A 19,302-nucleotide genomic window follows, 5' to 3' on the forward strand; every position below is an offset into this window, starting at 1 on the left:
AAGAATAGGCCCCGCCCCCTTCACATCAGCCGTCCCCTTCTACCCCTGTACCTTGCTCTCTCCTGTCTGTGCTCTCTCCCGTCTGTAGGACTAGGCCCCGCCCCCTTCTTACCCTCCAGTGACTGCTCTCTCTCACCCATGTAGTAGATAACATATTTATAAGTTGTTATATATTGGAATTCCTCAATATGCTGCCACTTGGCAAAGGAGATGATATTGTGCAAAATAACCGCTCCACACTGGAGCCTTACGTGTAGCTTGCACCAGTTGTTATATGGGGGACCCCTACATCTTTTGTCCCACGTATTTTTGGAACCTGGACCGTTCTAAGAGCCCGGTGCTGGTTGTCTAAATACGGGGAACCCCTGTCCAATTTTTCCCCCAGTATTTAAATAACCAGGACCGGCTCAAAGAGCCCGAGGCTGGTTATACTAAGGAGGGGGAACCTCACGCATTTTTTTTAACCCATTCAGACCCTTCTCCTTTAAGTTAATGGAAGCCCTGGACAACAAAATTGCATTCATGTCCTCCTCCCTCACCCTTCCCAGTCCCAAACACTCATTTTTTTTTCTTTAAAAATGTATAATATATAACAAGAACAATGAGCAGGCAGGCAGCGGGCATTGGCGGCATCGGACTGAGATAGAAATTAGTGGTGGAGGGCTGGGTCAGTTGATTGTGGGAGAGTTTGTAAGCCATTGGCGGTGGCAGCGGGTATCGGCTCAGAGGCAGTAGCGGGCATTGGCTAAGGGTCATCGGCAGGATTCGGCGAAAATTATGGCTGTAGTGCCTCACTAGCCACTGACCTCACCGCACGCCACTGTGGGACAGATGTAACATGCAGAGAGAGGTAGATTTGGGAGGGGGAATGTCCTAGCATAACTGTTAATTGCAGTGTAATACTGTAATTCAGCTGTGCAGCATTTGTGGCTAAATGTCAAAGAAGACAGTATTTACCCTGCATGCAAAACAATAAATGTATTTGAACATACCTCCCAACTATACCAATTTTTGCAGGACAGTCACTTTTTTTGGGAATGTCCAGCTAACCCAAACAACCCCCCCCCCCTGTGGGGGCCGCAGTGTCCCATAGTCATGGGGAAGGGGGGGGGGGTGGAAGGCTCCCTGTAGCTTATGGTGTAGGGTACCTGGCCTTCTTTGATGTAATCAGAGTTAGATTTGATTCAGTGATTTTATAAAAACAGATAGGAAGCACAATTTAGCAGTGGGTTGCAGAGAAAAAGAAATATGCTGGCAAAAAAAATCCAATTGAGTGATTAAACAGCTCTTCATTTTCTGGCTTTATTTTTATGCTAACAAATTTGTTCTCTGAAAAGTGTCCACAAAGCCAAGTCTCTGATTAACACCTTTGTAGGGATGGTTTTTCACCTATTACTAAATTAAACTTGCTTCATTGGAAAGGCAGCAAGATGCATCCTCATTTCAATTTCTACTGAAATAATACAGGTTGACACCAGGAAACATTAACGCCACTGCATCCTTGCTGCTTTCTCATGTGGAAGTTTGTTTAATGTGAAAACAAGGTGATATCTAATTAGCACACAGGTAAGGAATTAAGAAAATCTTTATTTAATGGTGAAGATGTTTCTCACAAAATTGTTGCCCCAATGCATCATTGAAATTCAAGCTGGAAAGATGATTTTAATATATCACTTGTACATTTTGTATTGCTCTTCTGGTGACAATGTAGTTTGTTTTTGTCAATTACCATTTTAATAATAGGGTAAAGAAAATTAAGTGGATTTTTGAAAGAAAACAATACTGTCAATATACTATTAAAACAAATTAAGATGGTAAAAGTTATTGTACTTTAAGTAAAAATAAAAGAGCTAAAATATCAATCCCAGTTTTGGATTACTTTAATAAAAAAAAATGCATATAGCAGAGGATAGTTTCAATCTGCCTACCTCTGGGTTATGGGCCCAGCATGCTTCCATTGCAGTACTCTGCTGCACATGTAAGTGCAAGAGATCCTGAAGCACTCACTCATCATGGGAAAGTACCAATGTGTTTCTTCGTTGGTTGTTGGAAGAAACATCTTACAAAAACTCTCCAGATTATTGACTTTTTAAAGTTTTTCTAGGAAACGTTCTAGATGAATGCTTATTAGCCTTTGTCAGTATGGACTTTTGCAAAGTGTCTCTGTGGCGCAATCAGTTAGTGTGCACGGCTATTAGCTAAAAGGTTGGTGGTTCAATCCCACCCAGGGACGTAATTGACCTTGTTATCAGATTTTGGTGATCTTTAAGTAGACAAGTCAAAATTTCAAACCCCCTGTTATGGTGTAGGGTACCTGGCCTTCTCTGATGTAATCAGAGTTAGATTTGATTCAGTGATTTTATAAAAACAGCTAGGAAGCACAATTTAGCAGTGGGTTGCAGAGAAAAAGAAATATGCTGGCAAAAAAAAATCCAATTGAGTGATTAAACAGCTCTTCATTTTCTGGCTTTATTTTTATGCTAACAAATTTGTTCTCTGAAAAGTGTCCACAAAGCCAAGTCTCTGATTAACACCTTTGTAAGGATGGTTTTTCACCTATTACTAAATTAAACTTGCTTCATTGGAAAGGCAGCAAGATGCATCCTCATTTCAATGTCTACTGAAATAATACAGGTTGACACCAGGAAACATTAACGCCACTGCATCCTTGCTGCTTTCTCATGTGGAAGTCTGTTTAATGTGAAAACAAGGTGATATCTAATTAGCACACAGGTAAGGAATTAAGAAAATCTTTATTTAAGGGTGAAAATGTTTCTCACAAAATCGTTGCCCCAATGCATCATTGAAATTCAAGCTGGAAAGATGATTTTAATATATCACTTGTACATTTTGTATTGCTCTTCTGGTGACAATGTAGTTTGTTTTTGTCAATTACCATTTTAATAATAGGGTAAAGAAAATTAAGTGGATTTTTGAAAGAAAACAATACTGTCAATATACTATTAAAACAAATTAAGATGGTAAAAGTTATTGTACTTTAAGTAAAAATAAAAGAGCTAAAATATCAATCCCAGTTTTGGATTACTTTAATTAAAAAAAATGCATATAGCAGAGGATAGTTTCAATCTGCCTACCTCTGGGTTATAAGCCCAGCATGCTTCCATTGCAGTACTCTGCTGTACATGTTAGTGCAAGAGATCCTGAAGCACTCACTCATCATGGGAAAGTACCAATGTGTTTCTTCGTTGGTTGATCTAAGAAACATCTTACAAAAACTCTCCAGATTATTGACTTTTTAAAGTTTTTCTAGGAAACGTTCTAGATGAATGCTTATTAGCCTTTGTCAGTATGCATTTTTGCAAAGTGTCTCTGTGGTGCAATCAGTTAGTGTGTTTGGCTACTAACCAAAAGGTTGGTGGTTCAATCCCACCCAGGGATGTAATTGACCTTGTGGTCAGGTTTTGGTGATCTTTAAGTAGACAAGTCAAAATTTCAAACCCCCTCTTATGATGTAGGGTACCTGGCCTTCTCTGATGTAACCAGAGTTAGTTTTGATTAAGTGATTTTATAAAAAACAGCTAGGAAGCACAATTTAGCAGTGGGTTGCAGAGAAAAAAAAATATGCTGGCAGAAAAATCCAATTGAGTGATTGAACAGCTCTTCATTTTCTGGCTTTATTTTAATGCTAACAAATTTGTTCTCTGAAAAGTGTCCACAAAGCCAAGTCTCTGATGAACACCTTTGTAGGGATGGTTTTTCACCTATTACTAAATTAAACTTGCTTCATTGGAAAGGCAGCAAGATGCATCCTCATTTCAATGTCTACTGAAATAATACGGGTTGACACCAGGAAACATTAACGCCAATGCATCCTTCCTGCTTTCTCATGTGGAAGTCTGTTTAATGTGAAAACAAGGTGATATCTAAGTGGCACACAGGTAAGGAATTAAGAAAATCTTTATTTAATGGTGAAGATGTTTCTCATAAAATTGTTGCCCCAATGCATCATTGAAATTCAAGCTGGAAAGATGATTTTAATATATCACTTGTACATTTTGTATTGCTCTTCTGGTGACAATGTAGTTTGTTTTTGTCAATTACCATTTTAATAATAGGGTAAAGAAAATTAAGTGGATTTTTGAAAGAAAACAATACTGTCAATATACTATTAAAACAAATTAAGATGGTAAAAGTTATTGTACTTTAAGTAAAAATAAAAGAGCTAAAATATCAATCCCAGTTTTGGATTACTTTAATTAAAAAAAAATGCATATAGCAGAGGATAGTTTCAATCTGCCTACCTCTGGGTTATGGGCCCAGCATGCTTCCATTGCAGTACTCTGCTGCACATGTAAGTGCAAGAGATCCTGAAGCACTCACTCATCATGGGAAAGTACCAATGTGTTTCTTCGTTGGTTGTTGGAAGAAACATCTTACAAAAACTCTCCAGATTATTGACTTTTTAAAGTTTTTCTAGGAAACGTTTTAGATGAATGCTTATTAGCCTTTGTCAGGATGGACTTTTGCAAAGTGTCTCTGTGGCGCAATCAGTTAGTGTGCACGGCTATTAGCTAAAAGGTTGGTGGTTCAATCCCACCCAGGGACGTAATTGACCTTGTTATCAGATTTTGGTGATCTTTAAGTAGACAAGTCAAAATTTCAAACCCCCTGTTATGGTGTAGGGTACCTGGCCTTCTCTGATGTAATCAGAGTTAGATTTGAATCAGTGATTTTATAAAAACAGCTAGGAAGCACAATTTAGCAGTGGGTTGCAGAGAAAAAGAAATATGCTGGCAAAAAAAATCAAATTGAGTGATTAAACAGCTCTTAATTTTCTGGCTTTATTTTTATGCTAACAAATTTGTTCTCTGAAAAGTGTCCACAAAGCCAAGTCTCTGATTAACACCTTTGTAAGGATGGTTTTTCACCTATTACTAAATTAAACTTGCTTCATTGGAAAGGCAGCAAGATGCATCCTCATTTCAATGTCTACTGAAATAATACAGGTTGACACCAGGAAACATTAACGCCACTGCATCCTTGCTGCTTTCTCATGTGGAAGTCTGTTTAATGTGAAAACAAGGTGATATCTAATTAGCACACAGGTAAGGAATTAAGAAAATCTTTATTTAAGGGTGAAAATGTTTCTCACAAAATCGTTGCCCCAATGCATCATTGAAATTCAAGCTGGAAAGATGATTTTAATATATCACTTGTACATTTTGTATTGCTCTTCTGGTGACAATGTAGTTTGTTTTTGTCAATTACCATTTTAATAATAGGGTAAAGAAAATTAAGTGGATTTTTGAAAGAAAACAATACTGTCAATATACTATTAAAACAAATTAAGATGGTAAAAGTTATTGTACTTTAAGTAAAAATAAAAGAGCTAAAATATCAATCCCAGTTTTGGATTACTTTAATTAAAAAAAATGCATATAGCAGAGGATAGTTTCAAAATGCCTACCTCTGGGTTATAAGCCCAGCATGCTTCCATTGCAGTACTCTGCTGCACATGTAAGTGCAAGAGATCCTGAAGCACTCACTCATCATGGGAAAGTACCAATGTGTTTCTTCGTTGGTTGATCTAAGAAACATCTTACAAAAACTCTCCAGATTATTGACTTTTTAAAGTTTTTCTAGGAAACGTTCTAGATGAATGCTTATTAGCCTTTGTCAGTATGCATTTTTGCAAAGTGTCTCTGTGGTGCAATCAGTTAGTGTGTTTGGCTACTAACCAAAAGGTTGGTGGTTCAATCCCACCCAGGGATGTAATTGACCTTGTTATCAGATTTTGGTGATCTTTAAGTAGACAAGTCAAAATTTCAAACCCCCTGTTATGGTGTAGGGTACCTGGCCTTCTCTGATGTAATCAGAGTTAGATTTGATTCAGTGATTTTATAAAAACAGCTAGGAAGCACAATTTAGCAGTGGGTTGCAGAGAAAAAGAAATATGCTGGCAAAAAAAATCCAATTGAGTGATTAAACAGCTCTTCATTTTCTGGCTTTATTTTTATGCTAACAAATTTGTTCTCTGAAAAGTGTCCATAAAGCCAAGTCCTGATTAACACCTTTGTAGGGATGGTTTTTCACCTATTACTAAATTAAACTTGCTTCATTGGAAAGGCAGCAAGATGCATCCTCATTTCAATGTCTACTGAAATAATACAGGTTGACACCAGGAAACATTAACACCACTGTATCCTTGCTGCTTTCTCATGTGGAAGTCTGTTTAATGTGAAAACAAGGTGATATCTAATTAGCACACAGGTAAGGAATTAAGAAAATCTTTATTTAAGGGTGAAGATGTTTCTCACAAAATCGTTGCCCCAATGCATCATTGAAATTCAAGCTGGAAAGATGATTTTAATATATCACTTGTACATTTTGTATTGCTCTTCTGGTGACAATGTAGTTTGTTTTTGTCAATTACCATTTTAATAATAGGGTAAAAAAAATTAAGTGGATTTTTGAAAGAAAACAATACTGTCAATATACTATTAAAACAAATTAAAATGGTAAAAGTTATTGTACTTTAAGTAAACATAAAAGAGCTAACATATCAATCCCAGTTTTGGATTACTTTAATTAACAAAAAAAATGCATATAGCAGAGGATAGTTTCAATCTGCCTACCTCTGGGTAATGGGCCCAGCATGCTTCCATTGCAGTACTCTGCTGCACATGTAAGTGCAAGAGATCCTGAAGCACTCACTCATCATGGGAAAGTACCAATGTGTTTCTTCATTGGTTAATGGAAGAAACATCTTACAAAAACTCTCCAGATTATTGACTTTTTAAAGTTTTTCTAGGAAACGTTCTAGATATATGCTTATTAGACTTTGTCAGTATGTACTTTTTGCAAAGTGTCTCTGTGGCGCAATCGGTTAGTGTGTCCGGCTACTAACCAAAAGGTTGGTGGTTCAATCCCACCCAGGGACGTAATTGACCTTGTTATCAGATTTTGGTGATCTTTAAGTAGACAAGTCAAAATTTCAAACCCCCTGTTATGGTGTAGGGTACCTGGCCTTCTCTGATGTAATCAGAGTTAGATTTGATTCAGTGATTTTATAAAAACAGCTAGGAAGCACAATTTAGCAGTGGGTTGCAGAGAAAAAGAAATATGCTGGCAAAAAAAATCCAATTGAGTGATTAAACAGCTCTTCATTTTCTGGCTTTATTTTTATGCTAACAAATTTGTTCTCTGAAAAGTGTCCACAAAGCCAAGTCTCTGATTAACACCTTTGTAGGGATGGTTTTTCACCTATTACTAAATTAAACTTGCTTCATTGGAAAGGCAGCAAGATGCATCCTCATTTCAATGTCTACTGAAATAATACAGGTTGACACCAGGAAACATTAACACCACTGTATCCTTGCTGCTTTCTCATGTGGAAGTCTGTTTAATGTGAAAACAAGGTGATATCTAATTAGCACACAGGTAAGGAATTAAGAAAATCTTTATTTAAGGGTGAAGATGTTTCTCACAAAATCGTTTCCCCAATGCATCATTGAAATTCAAGCTGGAAAGATGATTTTAATATATCACTTGTACATTTTGTATTGCTCTTCTGGTGACAATGTAGTTTGTTTTTGTCAATTACCATTTTAATAATAGGGTAAAGAAAATTAAGTGGATTTTTGAAAGAAAACAATACTGTCAATATACTATTAAAACAAATTAAAATGGTAAAAGTTATTGTACTTTAAGTAAACATAAAAGAGCTAACATATCAGTCCCAGTTTTGATTACTTAAATTAACAAAAAAAAATGCATATAGCAGAGGATAGTTTCAATCTGCCTATCGCTGGGTTATGGGCCCAGCATGCTTCCATTGCTGTACTCTGCTGCACATGTAAGTGCAAGAGATCCTGAAGCACTCACTCATCATGGGAAAGTACCAATGTGTTTCTTCGTTGGTTGATGGAAGAAACATCTTACAAAAACTCTCCAGATTATTGACTTTTTAAAGTTTTTCTAGGAAACGTTTTAGATGAATGCTTATTAGCCTTTGTCAGTATGGACTTTTGCAAAGTGTCTCTGTGGCGCAATCAGTTAGTGTGCACGGCTATTAACCAAAAGGTTGGTGGTTCAATCCCACCCAGGGACGTAATTGACCTTGTTATCAGATTTTGGTGATCTTTAAGTAGACAAGTCAAAATTTCAAAACCCCTGTTCTGGTGTAGGGTACCTGGCCTTCTCTGATGTAATCAGAGTTAGATTTGATTCAGTGATTTTATAAAAACAGCTAGGAAGCACAATTTAGCAGTGGGTTGCAGAGAAAAAGAAATATGCTGGCAAAAAAAAATCCAATTGAGTGATTAAACAGCTCTTCATTTTCTGGCTTTATTTTTATACTAACAAATTTGTTCTCTGAAAAGTGTCCACAAAGCCAAGTCTCTGATTAACACCTTTGTAGGGATGGTTTTTCACCTATTACTAAATTAAACTTGCTTCATTGGAAAGGCAGCAAGATGCATCCTCATTTCAATGTCTACTGAAATAATACAGGTTGACACCAGGAAACATTAACACCACTGCATCCTTGCTGCTTTCTCATGTAGAAGTCTGTTTAATGTGAAAACAAGGTGATATCTAATAAGCACACAGGTAAGGAATTAAGAAAATCTTTATTTAAGGGTGAAGATGTTTCTCACAAAATCGTTGCCCCAATGCATCATTGAAATTCAAGCTGGAAAGATGATTTTAATATATCACTTGTACATTTTGTATTGCTCTTCTGGTGACAATGTAGTTTGTTTTTGTCAATTACCATTTTAATAATAGGGTAAAGAAAATTAAGTGGATTTTTGAAAGAAAACTATACTGTCAATATACTATTAAAACAAATTAAAATGGTAAAAGTTTTTGTACTTTAAGTAAAAATAAAAGAGCAAAAATATCAATCCCAGTTTTGATTACTTAAATTAACAAAAAAAAAATGCATATAGCAAAGGATAGTTTCAATCTGCCTACCTCTGGGTTATGGGCCCAGCATGCTTCCATTGCAGTACTCTGCTGCACATGTAAGTGCAAGAGATCCTGAAGCACTCACTCATCATGGGAAAGTACCAATGTGTTTCTTCGTTGGTTGATGGAAGAAACATCTTACAAAAACTCTCCAGATTATTGACTTTTTAAAGTTTTTCTAGGAAACGTTCTAGATGTATGCTTATTAGCCTTTGTCAGTATGTACTTTTTACAAAGTGTCTCTGTGGCGCAATCGGTTAGTGTGTCTGGCTACTAACCAAAAGGTTGGTGGCTTAATCCCACCCAGGGACGTAATTGACCTTGTTATCAGATTTTGGTGATCTTTAAGTAGACAAGTCAAAATTTCAAACCCCCTGTTATGGTGTAGGGTACCTGGCCTTCTCTGATGTAATCAGAGTTAGATTTGATTCAGTGATTTTATAAAAACAGATAGGAAGCACAATTTAGCAGTGGTTTGCAGAGAAAAAGAAATATGCTGGCAGAAAAATCCAATTGAGTGATTAAACAGCTCTTCATTTTCTGGCTTTATTTTTATGCTAACAAATTTGTTCTCTGAAAAGTGTCCACAAAGCCAAGTCTCTGATTAACACCTTTGTAGGGATGGTTTTTCACCTATTACTAAATTAAACTTGCTTCATTGGAAAGGCAGCAAGATGCATCTTCATTTCAATTTCTACTGAAATAATACAGGTTGACACCAGGAAACATTAACGCCACTGCATCCTTGCTGCTTTCTCATGTGGAAGTCTGTTTAATGTGAAAACAAGGTGATATCTAATTAGCACACAGGTAAGGAATTAAGAAAATCTTTATTTAAGGGTGAAGATGTTTCTCACAAAATCGTTGCCCCAATGCATCATTGAAATTCAAGCTGGAAAGATGATTTTAATATATCACGTGTACATTTTGTATTGCTCTTCTGGTGACAATGTAGTTTGTTTTTGTCAATTACCCTTTTAATAATAGGGTAAAGAAAATTAAGTGGATTTATACAAATTAAAATGGTAAAAATTATTGTACTTCAAGTAAAAATAAAAGAGCAAAAATATCAATCCCAGTTTTGATTACTTAAATTAACAAAAAAAATGCATATAGCAAAGGATAGTTTCAATCTGCCTACCTCTGGGTTATGGGCCCTGTATGCTTCCATTGCAGTACTCTGCTGCACATGTAAGTGCAAGAGATCCTGAAGCACTCACTCATCATGGGAAAGTACCAATGTGTTTCTTTGTTGGTTGATGGAAGAAACATTTTACAAAAACTCTCCAGATTATTGACTTTTTAAAGTTTTTCTAGGAAACGTTCTAGATGTATGCTTATTAGCCTTTGTCAGTATGTACTTTTTGTGAAGTGTCTCTGTGGCGCAATCGGTTAGTGTGTCTGGCTACTAGCCAAAAGGTTGGTGGTTCAATCCCACCCAGGGACGTAATTGACCTTGTTATCAGATTTTGGTGATCTTTAAGTAGACAAGTCAAAATTTCAAACCCCCTGTTATGGTGTAGGGTACCTGGCCTTTTCTGATGTAATCAGAGTTAGATTTGATTCAGTGATTTAATAAAAACAGCTAGGAATCACAATTTAGCAGTGGGTTGCAGAGAAAAAGAAATATGCTGGCAGAAAAATCCAATTGAGTGATTAAACAGCTCTTCATTTTCTGGCTTTATTTTTATGCTAACAAATTTGTTCTCTGAAAAGTGTCCACAAAGCCAAGTCTCTGATTAACACTTTTGTAGGGATGGTTTTTCACCTATTACTAAATTAAACTTGCTTCATTGGAAAGGCAGCAAGATGCATCCTCATTTCAATTTCTACTGAAATAATACAGGTTGACACCAGGAAACATTAACGCCACTGCATCCTTGCTGCTTTCTCATGTGGAAGTCTGTTTAATGTGAAAACAAGGTGATATCTAATTAGCACACAGGTAAGGAATTAAGAAAATCTTTATTTAAGGGTGAAGATGTTTCTCACAAAATCGTTGCCCCAATGCATCATTGAAATTCAAGCTGGAAAGATGATTTTAATATATCACGTGTACATTTTGTATTGCTCTTCTGGTGACAATGTAGTTTGTTTTTGTCAATTACCCTTTTAATAATAGGGTAAAGAAAATTAAGTGGATTTAAACAAATTAAAATGGTAAAAATTATTGTACTTCAAGTAAAAATAAAAGAGCAAAAATATCAATCCCAGTTTTGATTACTTAAATTAACAAAAAAAATGCATATAGCAAAGGATAGTTTCAATCTGCCTACCGCTGGGTTATGGGCCCTGTATGCTTCCATTGCAGTACTCTGCTGCACATGTAAGTGGAAGAGATCCTGAAGCACTCACTCATCATGGGAAAGTACCAATGTGTTTCTTCGTTGGTTGATGGAAGAAACATTTTACAAAAACTCTCCAGATTATTGACTTTTTAAAGTTTTTCTAGGAAACGTTCTAGATGTATGCTTATTAGCCTTTGTCAGTATGTACTTTTCGTGAAGTGTCTCTGTGGCGCAATCGGTTAGTGTGTTTGGCTACTAACCAAAAGGTTGGTGGTTCAATCCCACCCAGGGATGTAATTGACCTTGTTATCAGATTTTGGTGATCTTTAAGTAGACAAGTCAAAATTTCAAACCCCCTGTTATGGTGTAGGGTACCTGGCCTTCTCTGATGTAATCAGAGTTAGATTTGATTCAGTGATTTTATAAAAACAGCTAGGAAGCACAATTTAGCAGTGGGTTGCAGAGAAAAAGAAATATGCTGGCAAAAAAAATCCAATTGAGTGATTAAACAGCTCTTCATTTTCTGGCTTTATTTTTATGCTAACAAATTTGTTCTCTGAAAAGTGTCCATAAAGCCAAGTCCTGATTAACACCTTTGTAGGGATGGTTTTTCACCTATTACTAAATTAAACTTGCTTCATTGGAAAGGCAGCAAGATGCATCCTCATTTCAATGTCTACTGAAATAATACAGGTTGACACCAGGAAACATTAACACCACTGTATCCTTGCTGCTTTCTCATGTGGAAGTCTGTTTAATGTGAAAACAAGGTGATATCTAATTAGCACACAGGTAAGGAATTAAGAAAATCTTTATTTAAGGGTGAAGATGTTTCTCACAAAATCGTTGCCCCAATGCATCATTGAAATTCAAGCTGGAAAGATGATTTTAATATATCACTTGTACATTTTGTATTGCTCTTCTGGTGACAATGTAGTTTGTTTTTGTCAATTACCATTTTAATAATAGGGTAAAAAAAATTAAGTGGATTTTTGAAAGAAAACAATACTGTCAATATACTATTAAAACAAATTAAAATGGTAAAAGTTATTGTACTTTAAGTAAACATAAAAGAGCTAACATATCAATCCCAGTTTTGGATTACTTTAATTAACAAAAAAAATGCATATAGCAGAGGATAGTTTCAATCTGCCTACCTCTGGGTAATGGGCCCAGCATGCTTCCATTGCAGTACTCTGCTGCACATGTAAGTGCAAGAGATCCTGAAGCACTCACTCATCATGGGAAAGTACCAATGTGTTTCTTCATTGGTTAATGGAAGAAACATCTTACAAAAACTCTCCAGATTATTGACTTTTTAAAGTTTTTCTAGGAAACGTTCTAGATATATGCTTATTAGACTTTGTCAGTATGTACTTTTTGCAAAGTGTCTCTGTGGCGCAATCGGTTAGTGTGTCCGGCTACTAACCAAAAGGTTGGTGGTTCAATCCCACCCAGGGACGTAATTGACCTTGTTATCAGATTTTGGTGATCTTTAAGTAGACAAGTCAAAATTTCAAACCCCCTGTTATGGTGTAGGGTACCTGGCCTTCTCTGATGTAATCAGAGTTAGATTTGATTCAGTGATTTTATAAAAACAGCTAGGAAGCACAATTTAGCAGTGGGTTGCAGAGAAAAAGAAATATGCTGGCAAAAAAAATCCAATTGAGTGATTAAACAGCTCTTCATTTTCTGGCTTTATTTTTATGCTAACAAATTTGCTCTCTGAAAAGTGTCCACAAAGCCAAGTCTCTGATTAACACCTTTGTAGGGATGGTTTTTCACCTATTACTAAATTAAACTTGCTTCATTGGAAAGGCAGCAAGATGCATCCTCATTTCAATGTCTACTGAAATAATACAGGTTGACACCAGGAAACATTAACACCACTGTATCCTTGCTGCTTTCTCATGTGGAAGTCTGTTTAATGTGAAAACAAGGTGATATCTAATTAGCACACAGGTAAGGAATTAAGAAAATCTTTATTTAAGGGTGAAGATGTTTCTCACAAAATCGTTGCCCCAATGCATCATTGAAATTCAAGCTGGAAAGATGATTTTAATATATCACTTGTACATTTTGTATTGCTCTTCTGGTGACAATGTAGTTTGTTTTTGTCAATTACCATTTTAATAATAGGGTAAAGAAAATTAAGTGGATTTTTGAAAGAAAACAATACTGTCAATATACTATTAAAACAAATTAAAATGGTAAAAGTTATTGTACTTTAAGTAAACATAAAAGAGCTAACATATCAGTCCCAGTTTTGATTACTTAAATTAACAAAAAAAAATGCATATAGCAGAGGATAGTTTCAATCTGCCTATCGCTGGGTTATGGGCCCAGCATGCTTCCATTGCTGTACTCTGCTGCACATGTAAGTGCAAGAGATCCTGAAGCACTCACTCATCATGGGAAAGTACCAATGTGTTTCTTCGTTGGTTGATGGAAGAAACATCTTACAAAAACTCTCCAGATTATTGACTTTTTAAAGTTTTTCTAGGAAACGTTTTAGATGAATGCTTATTAGCCTTTGTCAGTATGGACTTTTGCAAAGTGTCTCTGTGGCGCAATCAGTTAGTGTGCACGGCTATTAACCAAAAGGTTGGTGGTTCAATCCCACCCAGGGACGTAATTGACCTTGTTATCAGATTTTGGTGATCTTTAAGTAGACAAGTCAAAATTTCAAAACCCCTGTTCTGGTGTAGGGTACCTGGCCTTCTCTGATGTAATCAGAGTTAGATTTGATTCAGTGATTTTATAAAAACAGCTAGGAAGCACAATTTAGCAGTGGGTTGCAGAGAAAAAGAAATATGCTGGCAAAAAAAAATCCAATTGAGTGATTAAACAGCTCTTCATTTTCTGGCTTTATTTTTATACTAACAAATTTGTTCTCTGAAAAGTGTCCACAAAGCCAAGTCTCTGATTAACACCTTTGTAGGGATGGTTTTTCACCTATTACTAAATTAAACTTGCTTCATTGGAAAGGCAGCAAGATGCATCCTCATTTCAATGTCTACTGAAATAATACAGGTTGACACCAGGAAACATTAACACCACTGCATCCTTGCTGCTTTCTCATGTAGAAGTCTGTTTAATGTGAAAACAAGGTGATATCTAATAAGCACACAGGTAAGGAATTAAGAAAATCTTTATTTAAGGGTGAAGATGTTTCTCACAAAATCGTTGCCCCAATGCATCATTGAAATTCAAGCTGGAAAGATGATTTTAATATATCACTTGTACATTTTGTATTGCTCTTCTGGTGACAATGTAGTTTGTTTTTGTCAATTACCATTTTAATAATAGGGTAAAGAAAATTAAGTGGATTTTTGAAAGAAAACTATACTGTCAATATACTATTAAAACAAATTAAAATGGTAAAAGTTTTTGTACTTTAAGTAAAAATAAAAGAGCAAAAATATCAATCCCAGTTTTGATTACTTAAATTAACAAAAAAAAAATGCATATAGCAAAGGATAGTTTCAATCTGCCTACCTCTGGGTTATGGGCCCAGCATGCTTCCATTGCAGTACTCTGCTGCACATGTAAGTGCAAGAGATCCTGAAGCACTCACTCATCATGGGAAAGTACCAATGTGTTTCTTCGTTGGTTGATGGAAGAAACATCTTACAAAAACTCTCCAGATTATTGACTTTTTAAAGTTTTTCTAGGAAACGTTCTAGATGTATGCTTATTAGCCTTTGTCAGTATGTACTTTTTACAAAGTGTCTCTGTGGCGCAATCGGTTAGTGTGTCTGGCTACTAACCAAAAGGTTGGTGGCTTAATCCCACCCAGGGACGTAATTGACCTTGTTATCAGATTTTGGTGATCTTTAAGTAGACAAGTCAAAATTTCAAACCCCCTGTTATGGTGTAGGGTACCTGGCCTTCTCTGATGTAATCAGAGTTAGATTTGATTCAGTGATTTTATAAAAACAGATAGGAAGCACAATTTAGCAGTGGTTTGCAGAGAAAAAGAAATATGCTGGCAGAAAAATCCAATTGAGTGATTAAACAGCTCTTCATTTTCTGGCTTTATTTTTATGCTAACAAATTTGTTCTCTGAAAAGTGTCCACAAAGCCAAGTCTCTGATTAACACCTTTGTAGGGATGGTTTTTCACCTATTACTAAATTAAACTTGCTTCATTGGAAAGGCAGCAAGATGCATCTTCATTTCAATTTCTACTGAAATAATACAGGTTGACACCAGGAAACATTAACGCCACTGCATCCTTGCTGCTTTCTCATGTGGAAGTCTGTTTAATGTGAAAACAAGGTGATATCTAATTAGCACACAGGTAAGGAATTAAGAAAATCTTTATTTAAGGGTGAAGATGTTTCTCACAAAATCGTTGCCCCAATGCATCATTGAAATTCAAGCTGGAAAGATGATTTTAATATATCACGTGTACATTTTGTATTGCTCTTCTGGTGACAATGTAGTTTGTTTTTGTCAATTACCCTTTTAATAATAGGGTAAAGAAAATTAAGTGGATTTAAACAAATTAAAATGGTAAAAATTATTGTACTTCAAGTAAAAATAAAAGAGCAAAAATATCAATCCCAGTTTTGATTACTTAAATTAACAAAAAAAATGCATATAGCAAAGGATAGTTTCAATCTGCCTACCTCTGGGTTATGGGCCCTGTATGCTTCCATTGCAGTACTCTGCTGCACATGTAAGTGCAAGAGATCCTGAAGCACTCACTCATCATGGGAAAGTACCAATGTGTTTCTTTGTTGGTTGATGGAAGAAACATTTTACAAAAACTCTCCAGATTATTGACTTTTTAAAGTTTTTCTAGGAAACGTTCTAGATGTATGCTTATTAGCCTTTGTCAGTATGTACTTTTTGTGAAGTGTCTCTGTGGCGCAATCGGTTAGTGTGTCCGGCTACTAGCCAAAAGGTTGGTGGTTCAATCCCACCCAGGGACGTAATTGACCTTGTTATCAGATTTTGGTAATCTTTAAGTAGACAAGTCAAAATTTCAAACCCCCTGTTATGGTGTAGGGTACCTGGCCTTTTCTGATGTAATCAGAGTTAGATTTGATTCAGTGATTTAATAAAAACAGCTAGGAATCACAATTTAGCAGTGGGTTGCAGAGAAAAAGAAATATGCTGGCAGAAAAATCCAATTGAGTGATTAAACAGCTCTTCATTTTCTGGCTTTATTTTTATGCTAACAAATTTGTTCTCTGAAAAGTGTCCACAAAGCCAAGTCTCTGATTAACACTTTTGTAGGGATGGTTTTTCACCTATTACTAAATTAAACTTGCTTCATTGGAAAGGCAGCAAGATGCATCCTCATTTCAATTTCTACTGAAATAATACAGGTTGACACCAGGAAACATTAACGCCACTGCATCCTTGCTGCTTTCTCATGTGGAAGTCTGTTTAATGTGAAAACAAGGTGATATCTAATTAGCACACAGGTAAGGAATTAAGAAAATCTTTATTTAAGGGTGAAGATGTTTCTCACAAAATCGTTGCCCCAATGCATCATTGAAATTCAAGCTGGAAAGATGATTTTAATATATCACGTGTACATTTTGTATTGCTCTTCTGGTGACAATGTAGTTTGTTTTTGTCAATTACCCTTTTAATAATAGGGTAAAGAAAATTAAGTGGATTTAAACAAATTAAAATGGTAAAAATTATTGTACTTCAAGTAAAAATAAAAGAGCAAAAATATCAATCCCAGTTTTGATTACTTAAATTAACAAAAAAAATGCATATAGCAAAGGATAGTTTCAATCTGCCTACCGCTGGGTTATGGGCCCTGTATGCTTCCATTGCAGTACTCTGCTGCACATGTAAGTGGAAGAGATCCTGAAGCACTCACTCATCATGGGAAAGTACCAATGTGTTTCTTCGTTGGTTGATGGAAGAAACATTTTACAAAAACTCTCCAGATTATTGACTTTTTAAAGTTTTTCTAGGAAACGTTCTAGATGTATGCTTATTAGCCTTTGTCAGTATGTACTTTTCGTGAAGTGTCTCTGTGGCGCAATCGGTTAGTGTGTCTGGCTACTAACCAAAAGGTTGGTGGTTCAATCCCACCCAGGGACATAATTGACCTTGTTATCAGATTTTGGTGATCTTTAAGTAGACAAGTCAAAATTTCAAACCCCCTGTTATGGTGTAGGGTACCTGGCCTTTTCTGATGTAATCAGAGTTAGATTTGATTCAGTGATTTAATAAAAACAGCTAGGAAGCACAATTTAGCAGTGGGTTGCAGAGAAAAAGAAATATGCTGGCAAAAAAAATCCAATTGAGTGATTAAACAGCTCTTCATTTTCTGGCTTTATTTTTATGCTAACAAATTTGTTCTCTGAAAAGTGTCCACAAAGCCAAGTCTCTGATTAACACCTTTGTAGGGATGGTTTTTCACCTATTACTAAATTAAACGCTTCATTGGAAAGGCAGCAAGATGCATCCTCATTTCAATGTCTACTGAAATAATACAGGTTGACACCAGGAAACATTAACGCCACTGCATCCTTGCTGCTTTCTCATGTGGAAGTCTGTTTAATGTGAAAACAAGGTGATATCTAATTAGCACACAGGTAAGGAATTAAGAAAATCTTTATTTAAGGGTGAAAATGTTTCTCACAAAATCGTTGCCCCAATGCATCATTGAAATTCAAGCTGGAAAGATGATTTTAATATATCACTTGTACATTTTGTATTGCTCTTCTGGTGACAATGTAGTTTGTTTTTGTCAATTACCATTTTAATAATAGGGTAAAGAAAATTAAGTGGATTTTTGAAAGAAAACAATACTGTCAATATACTATTAAAACAAATTAAGATGGTAAAAGTTATTGTACTTTAAGTAAAAATAAAAGAGCTAAAATATCAATCCCAGTTTTGGATTACTTTAATTAAAAAAAATGCATATAGCAGAGGATAGTTTCAATCTGCCTACCTCTGGGTTATAAGCCCAGCATGCTTCCATTGCAGTACTCTGCTGTACATGTTAGTGCAAGAGATCCTGAAGCACTCACTCATCATGGGAAAGTACCAATGTGTTTCTTCGTTGGTTGATCTAAGAAACATCTTACAAAAACTCTCCAGATTATTGACTTTTTAAAGTTTTTCTAGGAAACGTTCTAGATGAATGCTTATTAGCCTTTGTCAGTATGCATTTTTGCAAAGTGTCTCTGTGGTGCAATCAGTGAGTGTGTTTGGCTACTAACCAAAAGGTTGGTGGTTCAATCCCACCCAGGGATGTAATTGACCTTGTGGTCAGGTTTTGGTGATCTTTAAGTAGACAAGTCAAAATTTCAAACCCCCTCTTATGATGTAGGGTACCTGGCCTTCTCTGATGTAACCAGAGTTAGTTTTGATTAAGTGATTTTATAAAAAACAGCTAGGAAGCACAATTTAGCAGTGGGTTGCAGAGAAAAAAAAATATGCTGGCAGAAAAATCCAATTGAGTGATTGAACAGCTCTTCATTTTCTGGCTTTATTTTAATGCTAACAAATTTGTTCTCTGAAAAGTGTCCACAAAGCCAAGTCTCTGATGAACACCTTTGTAGGGATGGTTTTTCACCTATTACTAAATTAAACTTGCTTCATTGGAAAGGCAGCAAGATGCATCCTCATTTCAATGTCTACTGAAATAATACGGGTTGACACCAGGAAACATTAACGCCAATGCATCCTTCCTGCTTTCTCATGTGGAAGTCTGTTTAATGTGAAAACAAGGTGATATCTAAGTGGCACACAGGTAAGGAATTAAGAAAATCTTTATTTAATGGTGAAGATGTTTCTCACAAAATTGTTGCCCCAATGCATCATTGAAATTCAAGCTGGAAAGATGATTTTAATATATCACTTGTACATTTTGTATTGCTCTTCTGGTGACAATGTAGTTTGTTTTTGTCAATTACCATTTTAATAATAGGGTAAAGAAAATTAAGTGGATTTTTGAAAGAAAACAATACTGTCAATATACTATTAAAACAAATTAAGATGGTAAAAGTTATTGTACTTTAAGTAAAAATAAAAGAGCTAAAATATCAATCCCAGTTTTGGATTACTTTAATTAAAAAAAAATGCATATAGCAGAGGAT

The 19,302-nt window shown here is 35.7% G+C and overlaps 2 non-coding genes across 2 annotated transcripts; both read left to right on the forward strand.

Moving 5' to 3' along the window:
• Window positions 1-11,439: 11,439 nt before the first annotated feature.
• TRNAS-ACU (transfer RNA serine (anticodon ACU)) lies at window positions 11,440-11,513 on the forward strand. The gene has a single exon. It is a non-coding gene; the product is annotated as a tRNA-Ser (tRNA).
• Window positions 11,514-17,219: 5,706 nt separating this feature from the next.
• Window positions 17,220-17,293, forward strand: TRNAS-ACU (transfer RNA serine (anticodon ACU)). Its single transcript has one exon. It is a non-coding gene; the product is annotated as a tRNA-Ser (tRNA).
• The last annotated feature ends 2,009 nt before the right edge of the window (window positions 17,294-19,302 follow it).

Source organism: Pseudophryne corroboree, unplaced genomic scaffold (assembly GCF_028390025.1).
Source record: "Pseudophryne corroboree isolate aPseCor3 unplaced genomic scaffold, aPseCor3.hap2 scaffold_367, whole genome shotgun sequence".
NCBI lineage: Eukaryota > Metazoa > Chordata > Amphibia > Anura > Myobatrachidae > Pseudophryne > Pseudophryne corroboree.